The sequence below is a fragment of the Podarcis filfolensis genome, assembly GCF_964270895.1.
Source record: "Podarcis filfolensis genome assembly, chromosome: Z".
Classification (NCBI taxonomy): Eukaryota; Metazoa; Chordata; class Lepidosauria; order Squamata; family Lacertidae; genus Podarcis; species Podarcis filfolensis.
Genome location: NC_139617.1, coordinates 16,018,155 through 16,031,982, shown reverse-complemented (window position 1 = coordinate 16,031,982; position 13,828 = coordinate 16,018,155). Strand labels below are relative to the sequence as shown.

General features: G+C 42.9%; 1 long non-coding RNA gene across 1 annotated transcript in view; it reads right to left on the bottom strand.

Moving 5' to 3' along the window:
- Positions 1-5,251: 5,251 nt before the first annotated feature.
- LOC310754372 overlaps positions 5,252-13,828 on the bottom strand; it is a 55,963-nt gene continuing 47,386 nt past the window's right edge. The window contains exons 2-3 of the long non-coding RNA XR_014543773.1: positions 8,864-8,941; positions 5,252-7,379 (exon numbers count right to left, since the gene is read on the bottom strand). This is a non-coding gene — a long non-coding RNA (uncharacterized lncRNA). The remainder of the gene's footprint in view (positions 7,380-8,863; positions 8,942-13,828) is intronic.

Genomic DNA, 13,828 nt, shown 5'->3' with positions numbered 1-13,828 from the left:
TAATGGACTTCAATGTCTGTACACTAATGCGCAAAGCATGGGAAATAAACAAGATGAGCTTGAGCTCTTGGTACAGCAAACTAAATATGACATAATAGGCATCACTGAAACCTGGTGGGATAAGTCCCACGATTGGAATGTAATAATGGAGGGATACAATCTATTTCAGAGAAACAGACCAGACAAGAAAGGAGGAGGAGTGGCGTTATATGTCAGGGATGTGTATACCTGTGAAGAGATCCAAGATTTAGAACCTCAAAGCCAAAGTGAGAGCATTTGGGTCAAAATTAAGGGAGAGAAGAATAACAGTGACCTCACTGTGGGAATTTACTATAGATCCCCAAGCCAAACGGAGGACATAGATAATGCCTTCCTGGAACAGATGCCCAAGCATGCAAAAGGACGGGAGATAGTAATGGGGGACTTCAATTACCCAGATATTTGTTGGATGTCAAACTCAGCCAAGAGCATAAGGTCAAACAGATTCCTCACTGGAAAGTGGGAGAAGCAACAAGAGGAACAGCCATTTGTTGATGTCAATGTTGATGACCTGGTTAGTGGTGTAGAAGTGGAAGGATCATTAGGCGCGAGTGATCATGCTCTTCTGAAGTTTACTATACAGCAGAAAGGAGCAGCCAAACATACTAGGACTCAATTTCTTGACTTTAAGAAAGCCGACTTCATAACACTTAGGGAAGTGCTGGGTGAGATCCCATGGACAGTAATACTAAAAGGAAAGGGAGTTCATGATGGCTGGGAGTTTGTTAAGAGGGAGATAGTAAAAGCACAACTTCAGGCAATACCAATGAGACGGAAACATGGAAGGTGCCTAAAGAAGCCAGGGTGGCTATCTAAAGAACGTTTAACTGAGTTAAGATTAAAAAAGGATGTGTACAAAAAATGGAAAAGGGGGGAAACCACCAAAGAGGGATTCAAACAAGTAGCCAGCACGTGTAGACACAAAGTCAGAAAAGCTAAAGCACAGAATGAACTCAGGCTTGCTAGAGAGGTTAAAAGCAACAAAAAAGGCTTTTATGGGTATGTTCGTAGCAAAAGGAAGAACAAAGAAACAGTGGGGTCACTCAGAGGAGAAGATGGTGAAATGCAAACAGGGGACACAGAAAGGGCTGAACTCCTCAATGCCTTCTTTGCCTCAGTCTTCTCCGTTAAAAAAACAATGCCCGACCTGAAGAATTTGGAGCAAATGATTCAGCAGAGGAAACACAGCCCAGAATAACTAAGGAGATAGTACAAGAATACTTGGCTAGTCTAGATGTAGTCAAGTCTCCAGGGCCAGATGAACTGCATCCAAGAGTATTAAAAGAACTGGCAGATGTGATCTCAGAACCACTGGCAGTCATCTTTGAGAATTCCTGGAGAACAGGCGAAGTCCCGGCAGACTGGAGGAGGGCAAATGTTGTCCCTGTTTTCAAAAAAGGGAAAAGAGAGGACCCAAATAATTACCGCCCAGTCAGTCTGACATCAATACCAGGGAAGATTCTGGAGCAGATCATTAAGCAAACGGTCTGTGAGCACCTAGAAAGGAATGCTGTGATCACCAATAGTCAGCATGGATTTCTGAAAAATAAGTCATGTCAGACTAACCTGATCTCGTTTTTTGACAGAATTACAAGCCTGGTAGATGAAGGGAACGCAGTGGATGTAGCCTACCTTGATTTCAGCAAGGCCCATGATATTCTTGTAAAGAAGCTGGTAAAATGTGGTCTTGACTATGCTACCACTCAGTGGATTTGTAACTGGCTGACTGACCGAACCCAAAGGGTGCTCATCAATGGTTCCTCTTCATCCTGGAGAAGAGTGACTAGTGGGGTGCCACAGGGTTCTGTCTTGAGCCTGGTCTTATTCAACATCTTTATCAACGACTTGGATGATGGACTCAAGGGCATCCTGATCAAATTTGCAGATGACACCAAACTGGGAGGGGTGGCTAACACCCCAGAGGACAGGATCACACTTCAAAACGACCTTGACAGATTAGAGAACTGGGCCAAAACAAACAAGATGAATTTTAACAGGGAGAAATGTAAAGTATTGCACTTGGGCAAAAAAAATGAGAGGCACAAATACAAGATGGGTGACACCTGGCTTGAGAGCAGTACATGTGAAAAGGATCTAGGAGTCTTGGTTGACCACAAACTTGACATGAGCCAACAGTGTGACGCGGCAGCTAAAAAAGCCAATGCAATTCTGGGCTGCATCAATAGGAGTATAGCATCTAGATCAAGGGAAGTAATAGTGCCACTGTATTCTGCTCTGGTCAGACCTCACCTGGAGTACTGTGTCCAGTTCTGGGCACCACAGTTCAAGAAGGACACTGACAAACTGGAACGTGTCCAGAGGAGGGCAACCAAAATGTTCAAAGGCCTGGAAACGATGCCTTATGAGGAACGGCTAAGGGAGCTGGGCATGTTTAGCCTGGAGAAGAGGAGGTTAAGGGCTGATATGATAGCCATGTTCAAATATATAAAAGGATGTCACATAGAGGAGGGAGAAAGGTTGTTTTCTGCTGCTCCAGAGAAGCGGACACGGAGCAATGGTTCCAAACTACAAGAAAGAAGATTCCATCTAAACATTAGGAAGAACTTCCTGACAGTAAGAGCTGTTCGACAGTGGAATTTGCTGCCAAGGAGTGTGGTGGAGTCTCCTTCTTTGGAGGTCTTTAAGCAGAGGCTTGACAACCATATGTCAGGAGTGCTCTGATGGTGTTTCCTGCTTGGCAGGGGGTTGGACTCGATGGCCCTTGTGGTCTCTTCCAACTCTATGATTCTATGATTCACACCTGAAATACCATGTACATTTCTGGTCACCTCACCTTAAGGAGGAGTTGTTGGACTAAAAGGAATTTAAAAATGGGTAACCAGAATAATCAAGGGGCTGGAGAAAATCATCTACTAGGGGCTTTCTTCTTCTTCTTTCTTAGTTTAGGAAAAGCTGTGAATTAAGGGGGCATGATAGATGCAGCACATAATCCAAGGAAATTCCTTCTGCAATATGTAGCGGATGGTCACCAAGCTGGATGGATTTAAAAGGGGATTAGGCAAATTCATGGAGGATGAGGCTACTAGCCACAATGGCTATGTACAACCTCCAGTATCAGAGCCAGTATGCTGTGGAATACTAGTTGCTTGGAATCAAGTGGGAGCAGTTCTGTTTTACTCAGGTTCTCCTTGTCAAATTCCAGAGGCATCTACTTGGCCACTGAGAGAACAAGATACTTGACAAGATGCGCCTTTGGTCTGATCCAGCAGGGTTATTTTCATGTTCTTATAAATTCAGTGGGACATACTTCTGAATAGGCATCTATAGTATTTCATTGCTAGCCTTGTAACTTCCTACTTACAAGCGTTTTCCAAATATATCAAAAGAATGATATAAAGCAATTAAAATCAAGCCAAGCATCGATCATTTGTACAATTGTACAACTTGCACAATTGTAAGAAGTTCTGGCTTTTCAGTAGATTCTGCTCTTAAACATATGGTTGAACTGCACTTAAATGACTGCAACAGAAATAAATGATTGCTGAAATCTTATTATCAAAACAACCAAAGTTTCTGTTACCATTCCTCTATAGGCGGAACCTTGCCTGTCTTCCTGTATTTAGTTATTAACATGCCGGTTGCTATAAGCATTTTTAAACAGAAATTTACATTTTCTTATTTCACTGACTTTCTTTTGTTACTCAGTAAGATTATTCTAGTTTTTATTTTATTAGTAGTAATTATTGAGGTCACCATCCCCATTCTTCTTCCTCTTCTTCTTCTTCTTCTTCTTCTTCTTCTTCTTCTTCTTATATTTTTACAGACTTGTGTTCGCCACCTAGGGAGGGCAATGGTGGTCTTATCTGAGGGTAAATGGTCCTTTCCAGCCACTGCAGAAACCTTTGGAGAATTCTGGGAACAAACTGGCTGTGTGTTGTGGTGGAATAGAGAAGGCACTAATCCAAAGGATACATAGCCTTCCCAGTTCCCCAAAACTGGGGAGGTTACTGTGCCAGTCCTGGTTCTGGCATAGTTTATTTCTCTTCCATTGTTTCAAATGAGAGAGAAATCAGTAATTCTTGTTTTTAAAAGAAAAACAGAGGAATGCCTGGTGTTGCTGCACCATAACTTCTGTCCTTCAGCATGAACCCAGCAGGGTATGAGATTAGGCCACTGGACCACACCTGGAACTTCCTACCACCACTCAGGTTTAGGATTGACAGCAAAAACAATGAATTAAACAGTCATCCTCCCCCGGGGGGAAGCCAGACAAAAGAAAGACTGACCATAGTCTTATGATACCTCACACCCACCAGTCCACCAAAATATGAAAAAAAGGTATCTAAATGCCCAAAGATGACAAAAATCTTTATGGGTCACCAAACCCCACACCTTAAAAAAAGAAAAAGAAAAGACCAACGGCAACTTTGGGTTGCATACGCCAGCACAGCTATAAAGCAAAGCCACACAGAATCTAAAGATGTGAGCTGGGTGAGAGGAGACATTGCAAATAAAATAAGGACTGAAGAAGTAAACCACCAAAAAAGAGTTGCTTTGCAAAGCATGCAGCACAGTGATGATCCAAATCATGTGTTCTTGTAGAAATGAGCCATTTATAAAACGATGGAAATGGGAAGTAATTTAAAACTAAATTGGTCCCCAAAAGGGAGTGATGCAGGGAAATTAAAAGATAATCAGATCTCTGGTAAGAAAACAAACACATATACTGTATATACAGTTTTCCTGCTGAGGAGCACGCAAAGGCAAGATTGACAACGTGAAGGCAAGGTAAGGAAACAAATTGACCCACTAAGTCTCTTGGGAGAATGGAAACAATATTTAATGAATGCCATCAGTTTCAATATTGGCAGCTCTTTTTAATGCAGTCTACCCCACCCCATAAAAAATCCAGTGGAAAAATAGTGATTTTCACACCTCTGAATCTATTGTGTTGCAGCAAAACAACCTGAGACCCTCCAATGCTTAACTAGGACCGTTTTATTGTTATACAGTACCTGGAAAATCTACAGTGAGGTTTATAGTACATGTCTGCTCAAAAATAAATCCCATTGAGTTCAAAACAGTGGAAGTGGGAATAATAATAATAATAATAATAATAATAATAATAATAATAGACTCGCATTCCCTTAAGGGTAATATGTAAGGGGCTGGCGGCCACTGCTAGTAAGCATTGTCAGAGACAGAAGTGGGTTTATAGGGTTTCAGGATTGCATAGCACATGCTTTCTCTCTTTCTTTCTTTCTTTCTTTCTTTCTTTCTTCCCATCTCTTTTTCTCTGCTCTCTCTTTTGGTGCTGCTTCCTCCACACAGCCACCACCCCTCCATTAACATAGGTTTGAACTCAACACTTGCAGAAAGTTTCCTCCCCACCCCTGCATCACTTTGTTTTCTTTGGCTCTGCCCATTTCTCCTCATTGCACGTGTACAAGAGCGTGTGTGCGCACACACAGACTCTCATAACTTGTTTTCTGGATGTACCATTTAGCACTTAAGTCTCTTTCTCTCTGTCAGGGTCCCGTCACAAAACATCACAGTGACTTTTACTTAAAAGTATTGAAGAGATATTTATTCTGGCTTACAGCAGGACTGGCTCAGCAGCAACTACAAGGCCCAGAAGTCAAGATTCCAAGGGAGATGACCATGGCAAGAGGTTCTTAACCAAACGGAAGCGACAAAGATGGCCTGACAGTTTACACGCCCCTCTCACCAAGCTTGGTTGTGAGTTCTGGCACACTTGTTCCCTGCTTTGCGGGCCTTTCCCACCTGGCATGGGAGGTCCGGGCCCTGACTGACTCCAGCTACAAAAGCTGAGGCTGCTGAACAGAATCTTGCATGGGGTGTTTTTGGGGGAGGAGAGTTGTTGTTGTTGATAGTGTTTTTTGTATATTTATTGTTAGATCTTATGATTTATGTGGAATTTGGTTTTGTACTTTCTGAAGTGGTTTATTTATTATTTATGACTACTTTTCTTATGTTTGTAAATATTGGGGAGGGATGCTGTAAGCCACCTTGAGCGTGGTTTTAACTATGGAAAGGCGACATATAAATAAAATGATGAATAAATGAATGAAGATGTGATGGGGTGAGCCTGCTGTGCACGCCCAAGCAGGCTCCAGCTTAGTGGGTACATCTGATCCCACCTACAAAGGCAGTCTTTGGTTCTCAGTGACAAAACTGTGTCCTGCTCCTCTGCTTCCAGCTCTGCCACCTTCTCCTCCTGTATAGCAACTCCCTCTGGCTCGTTGAAGTACATCTCACCTCCCTGTTGGGACTCTGCAGGAAGAGAGCTGGTAAGTCAACTTCCTCCTCTCTGGCATCTAGAGACATCAGTAAACAACCTCTCTCCTCCACCTTTCGGTACTCATATTCAAGCCTCACTTCTGTTCCTGCTCCTGCTCATTCCTCCTCCGTTCCTTGGGTCAGGGTATGGCAAGTCATGCAAGATCTAGATGGAGGGGACCACGACACTATCTTTTAACCTTCCCTCTTTATCATGGTGGGTATTTACTATGATAATAGCTAGTGCCTGGGCCACACTGATTCAGATTAAGCCCATGATGGTGGCGACAAGTATCCCTGCATTTGGACTCAAAGACTCTACCAGCTATTTATTTATTTAGTAAAGGCCAGAATAATGTCACATCTAGTTTGGCCCTTAGACAGGTTCAATATAGCCACAAAACACTTATACTGTATAAGCTTGTCTTTTGCATCTGACTTGTTTCTGGACACAGATACAAGAGAGAGAGAAACCATGTGCGCACATATTTCATTTTTCCAAGGGTTCTGGATAAAAGTCAGATTTAGTAGAATTAATCTCAGCCTTCAAAAGAACAAAGAGTTGAAAGAGGAAGTCAGTTTTCCTTGTTCCTCTTTCATGTCTTAAGTTCTTTCAAAGGAAGAAAAAGGTAACTTCCCACACCACCTCATTATCAAGGAGGCAGAAGGGGGCACTCAAGGACTGATGACCCCTGGGCTAAGACTTTTGCTGTAATCCAGCAGGCCTTTTTAATGATTTTATTACTGTATTCCTGTTGCTTGCATGCACAGTATGTTGCTGCTGGATCAGTTCTCGTGGATGTACAAATCACTTGAGAGTTGTGTAAGATACAACTACTGCTCCATAGTAATATTTGGCCGCTGGGATAGATGACAGTAGGCACCTGGAATCCATCAATCCGCCCCCCTTTTTTTTACCTTCGTGAACTATCTCTTCCCTCCTCCTCCTCTCCCTTCCTTGCTTCTGTCCCCTCATCTTATTTGGAGCTCATCCTCTGCTTTGTCCCAGAAACGAGTTTACAAAAGACTCATTCTGAATGATGCTGGTTTGCCAGGCATGGAAACACCTTTAAGCGCTGCTGGTATGAAAGAGAGAGGCACAGAATAATGATGGATCCATTTAGCACTTTGTTCATAACAGTATATTGTTCCTGAATTTATATACCCTAAAATGTTAGCTTTAGAAAGCTGTCTATGTTATTAAAAAGAAATAAAAGAGCCCCTTGTTTCAGAGCAGGCTTTGTCTTTCTCTCTTTCATCTCACCCATTTAAATTGGCTAGGTTGCTTGACCTGAGGATGGGAGGGGTCTAGCAATTTGGAACAGGAGTTCTAATGCTAGAATTCTCTCACATGTTCTTTGTTGGATAGTAAGGGGAAATTACTCATCTTTATATCCCTCAAGGCTTCTCTGTTAAGCAAAAACGTACAGCACAAAATATGAAGGAATACGTAATTTTTTTAAAATAAATAAATTTGAATGTTAACTCATCCACCCTGGGAAGAGAGCTGTTGGGGAATAACAATCCTAGCAACTCAGGCAAGTGAGTCAGTGACCCTCACCTCACAACTAAGTCACTGCTGTTTACCAGGAAAGAGAGGGACTGGTGGTGGGGAGGTTGCAAACACACAAGTTGAGTTCTCCTCCCAGTGCTTTTACAAAACACACCACCTCCCCCTCTATTTCCCAGTGAGTTGCAGTGACTCAGCTGGCAGGAGGTCAGAACATCATGGCCCCACCATGCCATACACTACTCTTCAGAATGAGTAACATATTGTTATGAGTTTGGGGTGGGGTGGGGTGTGGACTATATGCAGAGACCCTCCTAACCCCTGTATCCGGCAAGTGTTAAAATATAAGCCAAGCTAGCTTCCTCTTGTGGTGATTGCCTGGGTGATGGGCCATTAAGGGGAACAAAGGAAAGGGACTCTATGTAAGACAGCTTGCAGTTATTTAGAAGGACAAAGGCAGAGTTGAGGTCAGAGAGTTTGGAGTGATGTGAGCTAGAAGCAAAGCAGCAAACTGGGAACTGAAAGAGAGAGAGAGAGAGAGGGAGAGCAATGTTTGATTTCTTTTTGCAGGTATGGGAGAAACAAGACCCTTTTGGGGGGTAACTCTGTGAACCCCTCCATCATAGGCTCAGGTTATATATGTGTGTGTGCAAATAAACCATATATTGTAAAAACACCACAATCTTTGTGGTGCCTTATTACAAAAGGAACTACAAACCCTGGGTAAGCACCTGGAATGCCTTGAATCTTGGGCTGGCGTGCAACAATATTAATAAGGCAAAAACAGGGTCATTGATTTACTAGGGACAGGGACCAGGGAAGGGGGGGGGGTGTTCCTTGTAAGTAAAGGCAGTCTGCGTGTATATTCCCGTGGTTGCTATGGGAAGCACGCTAGCTTTACATGGTCTGGATTTATAGTAAAAACAGTATAATATAAAACAGTACCAAATAACATTTTTTTAGAACTGTGAAGATGAGCTTCTCTGTAAAATGAGTGACATAAACAAAATATGTCATGGTGTGGGAAGAGATAAAGCTTTTATTAGCACTTACTTGGGATGAACTGCAAAACATGACAGGCTAGGGACCCAACTCTCAATTTCCGCACAGCTGGTGTCATCCTTTATGTTGCTGCAAAAGGAAGGAAGATGATTTTTTTTTTTTAAGATGCCACTGCCAGGCCAAGGCAGTCATAAATCCCTTTCCTGCTACATAATTCCACCAGAGGACCACACCAGTGCTTGTATGAAATGAAGCATATGTCTGGAATGAACATACACAGGGCATAGTAATTGGGGTTAACTAAAGGCCACAATGTGATTTATTTACAAGAAGGAACCTGTGGCCCTTCAGGAATTGCTGGACAACATAGGAGCACAGGAAGCTGAAGACCATTGGTCCATCTACCTCAGTATTGTCCACACAGTACTATCAGTGGCTGTTCAATGTTTTAGATAGGGAACATTCCCAGTCCTAGCTGGAGATGTCAGGAAATTAACTTGGGATATTCTGCATATAAGGCAGATGCTCTACCTGCACATTGCCCCTGACCCCTGACCATTTACTGCTCTGGATGCAGCTTATGTGAGTCAAAGTCCAACAATATCTGGCAGGCCACAAGTTGCCCAGTCCTAGCTTTCAATAATGTGTGTTGGGGAGGGATCTATTGGGCAACCTAATAACCCATTCCAGTTACCAAGTGAAACTGCAAACCACTATAGAGCTGGAAAATGAGGTGTTAGGAGAAGCATGACTGCCTTAAACAGTGCCAGTGTACGATACCTCCATTGGCTGCAGTGCATGAGACTGCACTGTCAGCATGCACCCATGCCTTCACTGGAGGCAAAAGAAGCCACTGTATACTGAGTCAAACCTTTGGTCTGTCTAGCTCAGCATTGTTAACACTGACTGGTGGCAGTTAACCAGAGTTTTGGGCAAGGGATATCTGCAACCCCCTCTGGAGACACCAGGGATTGAACCTGTGACCTTCTAAGTGGAAAGAATGTGCTCTCAGAATCATGTATACATGCTGGATCAGGCCAATGGCTCATCTTGACCAGAATCCTGTTCCTATGGAGGTCAACAAGATGCCTCTTCTGGGAAATCCACAAACAGGACCTGAGCACAGCACTCTCTCCCTTCTGTGGTTTCTAGCAACTAGTATTCAGACACATTACTGCCTCTGGCTATGGAGGAAGAGCATAACCATCATGGCTAGCAGCCTTTGATAGCCTTATCTTCTGTGCATTTGGTAAATCTTCTTCTAAAGCCATGCAGGTTGATCACTGTCTCCTGTGGGAGCAAGCGCATAGAAAACCTGACTGAGAAGCAGAGTAATTTATGCAGTTGTAAGTAATTTGGAGAGGGGGAATGTTGAGCCCACTTATACTGGTAGGGGCCATAATTTGCTATTACTCACTGCAGTTTTTAGCTGAAGAAGGATTTCTTGTCAACTGATGTCAATAGCACAGATTCCTTCTGTGACAAGTGCATCCTATTGACCTATATTGACACGCAGGCTTTCTTCAAAATGACCCATTCAGCTCTAGTCTCTTGTCTCAGTGTTTGGAAATGTCTGTCCTCATCCCACATATTGTACGTAATATTAGCAATGGGGGAGATATTTGGCATGGATTTTCAGGAAGACATTTGAAAAAGAAAATAACAAATTGATGCAGAAATGGGGAGAACTGAACATCAGAAAATAAAAATAAGAAACTGAGAGAAACCAAAACTGACAGATACCAAAACTGACAGATTTATGCATCTCTAGCTGAGATTAGAACAGTTTGTAATGAAGAGAAGGGTGTCTGAATGATGACTTTTCATTCTGCTCTGCTGTATGATTTTTATTCATTTATTGGGGAACTCAATACTTAAATTATGGGACTTTAAAAATATAAACTATGAGACTGATCTCAGCAATCCTGCTATGGAGGTGATGCTGAGGATGGGCAAATCTGTCAAGTTTTTCCACCCATAAATGAGAAAACAAACTGTCTCAGAAAATTATCAAAGGAGAGATAAACTTTTCCTGAAATTCTTATTCAGAATTTTGGTCATGTGTACATTACTTTTGATGTGAATGAGGCATATTTGTAAATGCCCTTTCCAGGGCTTGCCCAAGACATTTTGGCGCCTAAGGCAAACCACAAAATGGTGCCCCCTGCTGCCAGGGAAGAAGGGTTGAGTGAAGATACACATCAGGAACATGGGGAGGGGTGAATCAACCTTACCCAATGGTTGAACTGGAAAGGGGCCCACTCTGAATCATGTCAGGTGGGTTCAAAGCCCAGGAGACCCAGAGGACAGCCAGTGGGTGTTGGGAGACCAGCAGGGCCTTTTATTTGCTGAAAGGCCGTTGTAGAGGCAGCATTGGGGGAGGCTGCCAAGGGGGCAGCAGATATGGCCTCCAAGGAGTGTGCTGCAGTTGTTGTTGCCACTGTGGCAACAGCAGTGGCAGACAGTGCATTCTTTGGAGACCAGATCTGCTGTCCCTGTAGATTCTGCCACCCATGGCAGTTGCCTCACCTTTCCCTCATGGGTAGACTGGCCCTAGTCCTTTATTTCATTCTGCAATTTATCTCAACAGCGGTCTGTGCTCTGCAGCCTTCCCAGGTGCCTGCACTTCAGTCAAAGCCTGGGAAGATGTAATGAGGTAACTCCTTATGCATTTTGTTTGTATTTGTAATCAAGAAGTGTGGACAGCTTGTTGGAGAAATGTTAATTGGGCAGAAAGAAAAAATGCAGTTCCCTTGGCCACCTTGCAATGATGAAAATGTAAGCCAGATGTGGGTCACCTCTTTTAGATTGAGGGCTTCATTTCCATCTGGGTGACCTTTGGGGGTGGGGGCACATGTCAGTGGTAGGTGGGGCCAGAGGCAGAAGTAGACAGAGCAACTGATGCAGTTTTACCTTTGTGCAATAGGCTAGTTTCCACACACATTCACATACAGTACCCTTACCAGATTTCAAGGACACATTCCAACCAGGCAAAAACATTCAGGGGCCAGTGAAGGGGATGGCCTGGGGAGAGTTCAAGGGCCACATTTGGCCCCTGGGCCTCAGGTTTACCACCCTTGATATAAGCTCAAAACCTCACACCCAACCAAAATTCTGAAGAAATTGTAGCGTCCAGAGAATGAGGCAGCAAAATCAACGCCTCTTTCACAGGGGAAGAAAATGTACAAGAAACCAGAGGACAGATTTCAGCACAGCACTAATTAAAAACAAAGCAAGTCCAGCCCAGTGACAATTTGAGCTGAAATTAATCGGTAACCCTGAAGATTCCAAGACAACAAGTGGTGATATTAAATTAGTAATGCCAGTTTGTGGATACTAAAGCAAAGAGAGTACAAAGCAGCTGACAAAACTGTAATAAAATTTCCAAATGCTGTTCATGTATTTTCTCTTTCTTTTTTTTAAACGTTGATGCCTGGTTGGGGGATTACATCACAAGCTTGCCATGTTTTTCATATTTACCTTTTAATTGTTTCAATCCTGTTGTAAATCTCCATGGATATATGATTGAAGGGAGATATATTTAAAGTGTTTACAATAAATAAATAAAAGTAAAGACAAATTCAGGAGAAGATGGAAGTAAAAGGGAAGGAGGAGGATCAATCTGGGAAAGTAGTTTAGGAGTTGTTTTTTCTTCCTCCAAAACAAGAAGGCATATAAGGGCTGTGCACTTTTACTTGGGTGCAAGAAACGCTGAATACAATGAGACTGACTACTGAGTGAATAGGCATAGGACTGTGCTGTGAATGCATTGCTTGGATGTAAAAACAAGCAGCGAGGGTCAGAAAAAACCTGGAAGGGTATCTCACACAGTACTAAACCTGGACATAGCTGTCAACCTTCCATTTTTTGCGGGAAATTCCCTTATTCCAGCGCTGTTTCCCGCTGCTTCCTGCTGCTATCCTGGATTGTTAGATATCCCGTAGACTGTCCCCAGGACAGGTGAGGCTGCCAATCCCTTATTTTCAAAACTGAAAGTTGACAGCTATGAACCTGGGTATAAGTGGTAGGGGGGATTTTCTGACAACAATGGGTTGAGTAAAGAACCCCACAACTTGCTACTTGCCTCTTAAACATGGATGGGAAATCTCAACCCCCAAAGGCCTCTCTCTATGGCCCTCAGAACAACCAACAGGCCACACACCTCAAGGGCCCTGTTCTGCACCCCAGAAATTCTTTTGCCTGGCTGGAATGTGTCCTTGAACATTTATGATGCCTCTAACTTGTCTGGATGGAGGGCTGTGTGAGTGTGTGCAGAAACTAGCCTACTTTACAAAGGTAAAAGCTATCTTAGTTGCACTGCCCACTTTTACCTTTGGCCCCACCCAGTGGCCCTCAGAAGATTATCCAGAAGGGATTGTGGCCCTTGGACTGGAAAAGTTTCCCAAGCCCTGCAATAAGACCTAGGGTTTGTTTGTTTGTTTACACCAGGCCTGATGGGTAGGAGGGCAGCAGGAAATGGGTACATATATATCTGCTGGAAGATGACTGACTCCAACATCTTTGCATTGTGGGAAATGGGAATATACAGTAGTAAAGTTGCTCGCATCTCAGATTTTGGAAATATGACTTAAGAGTCTAGGCATCAACTTCCACGCAAAAACCCATTCTTCTATTTTATTTTTTTGCTGCAACGTTACAAATCACTGGAGAAGACCATTGAGCTGCCCATTCTAAAGCAAGCAATAAATTTGATGGCACAAATAGCAGCCAGTGTCAGAAGTACCTAAGTTAACTGCATATATTGTAATGAAGTAACAGGGCAGAACCGTATGGGATTTGAGTGTGTTAAATCCTATTTTGATTTTTTTGAAAAACTGATATAATGAAAATGCAGAGATGACATGGGCTATATAGATTTTCATAAATTTTTGGTTCCACACCATGGGTTCTGGCTCAGATAATGAATAAACGATTCTCAGGGTAGGATATGGTGATACGTTTTTTAAAAAAAATACTAGTTTGAAAAGAGATGGAGGAATAAAATCTTAATTAAAG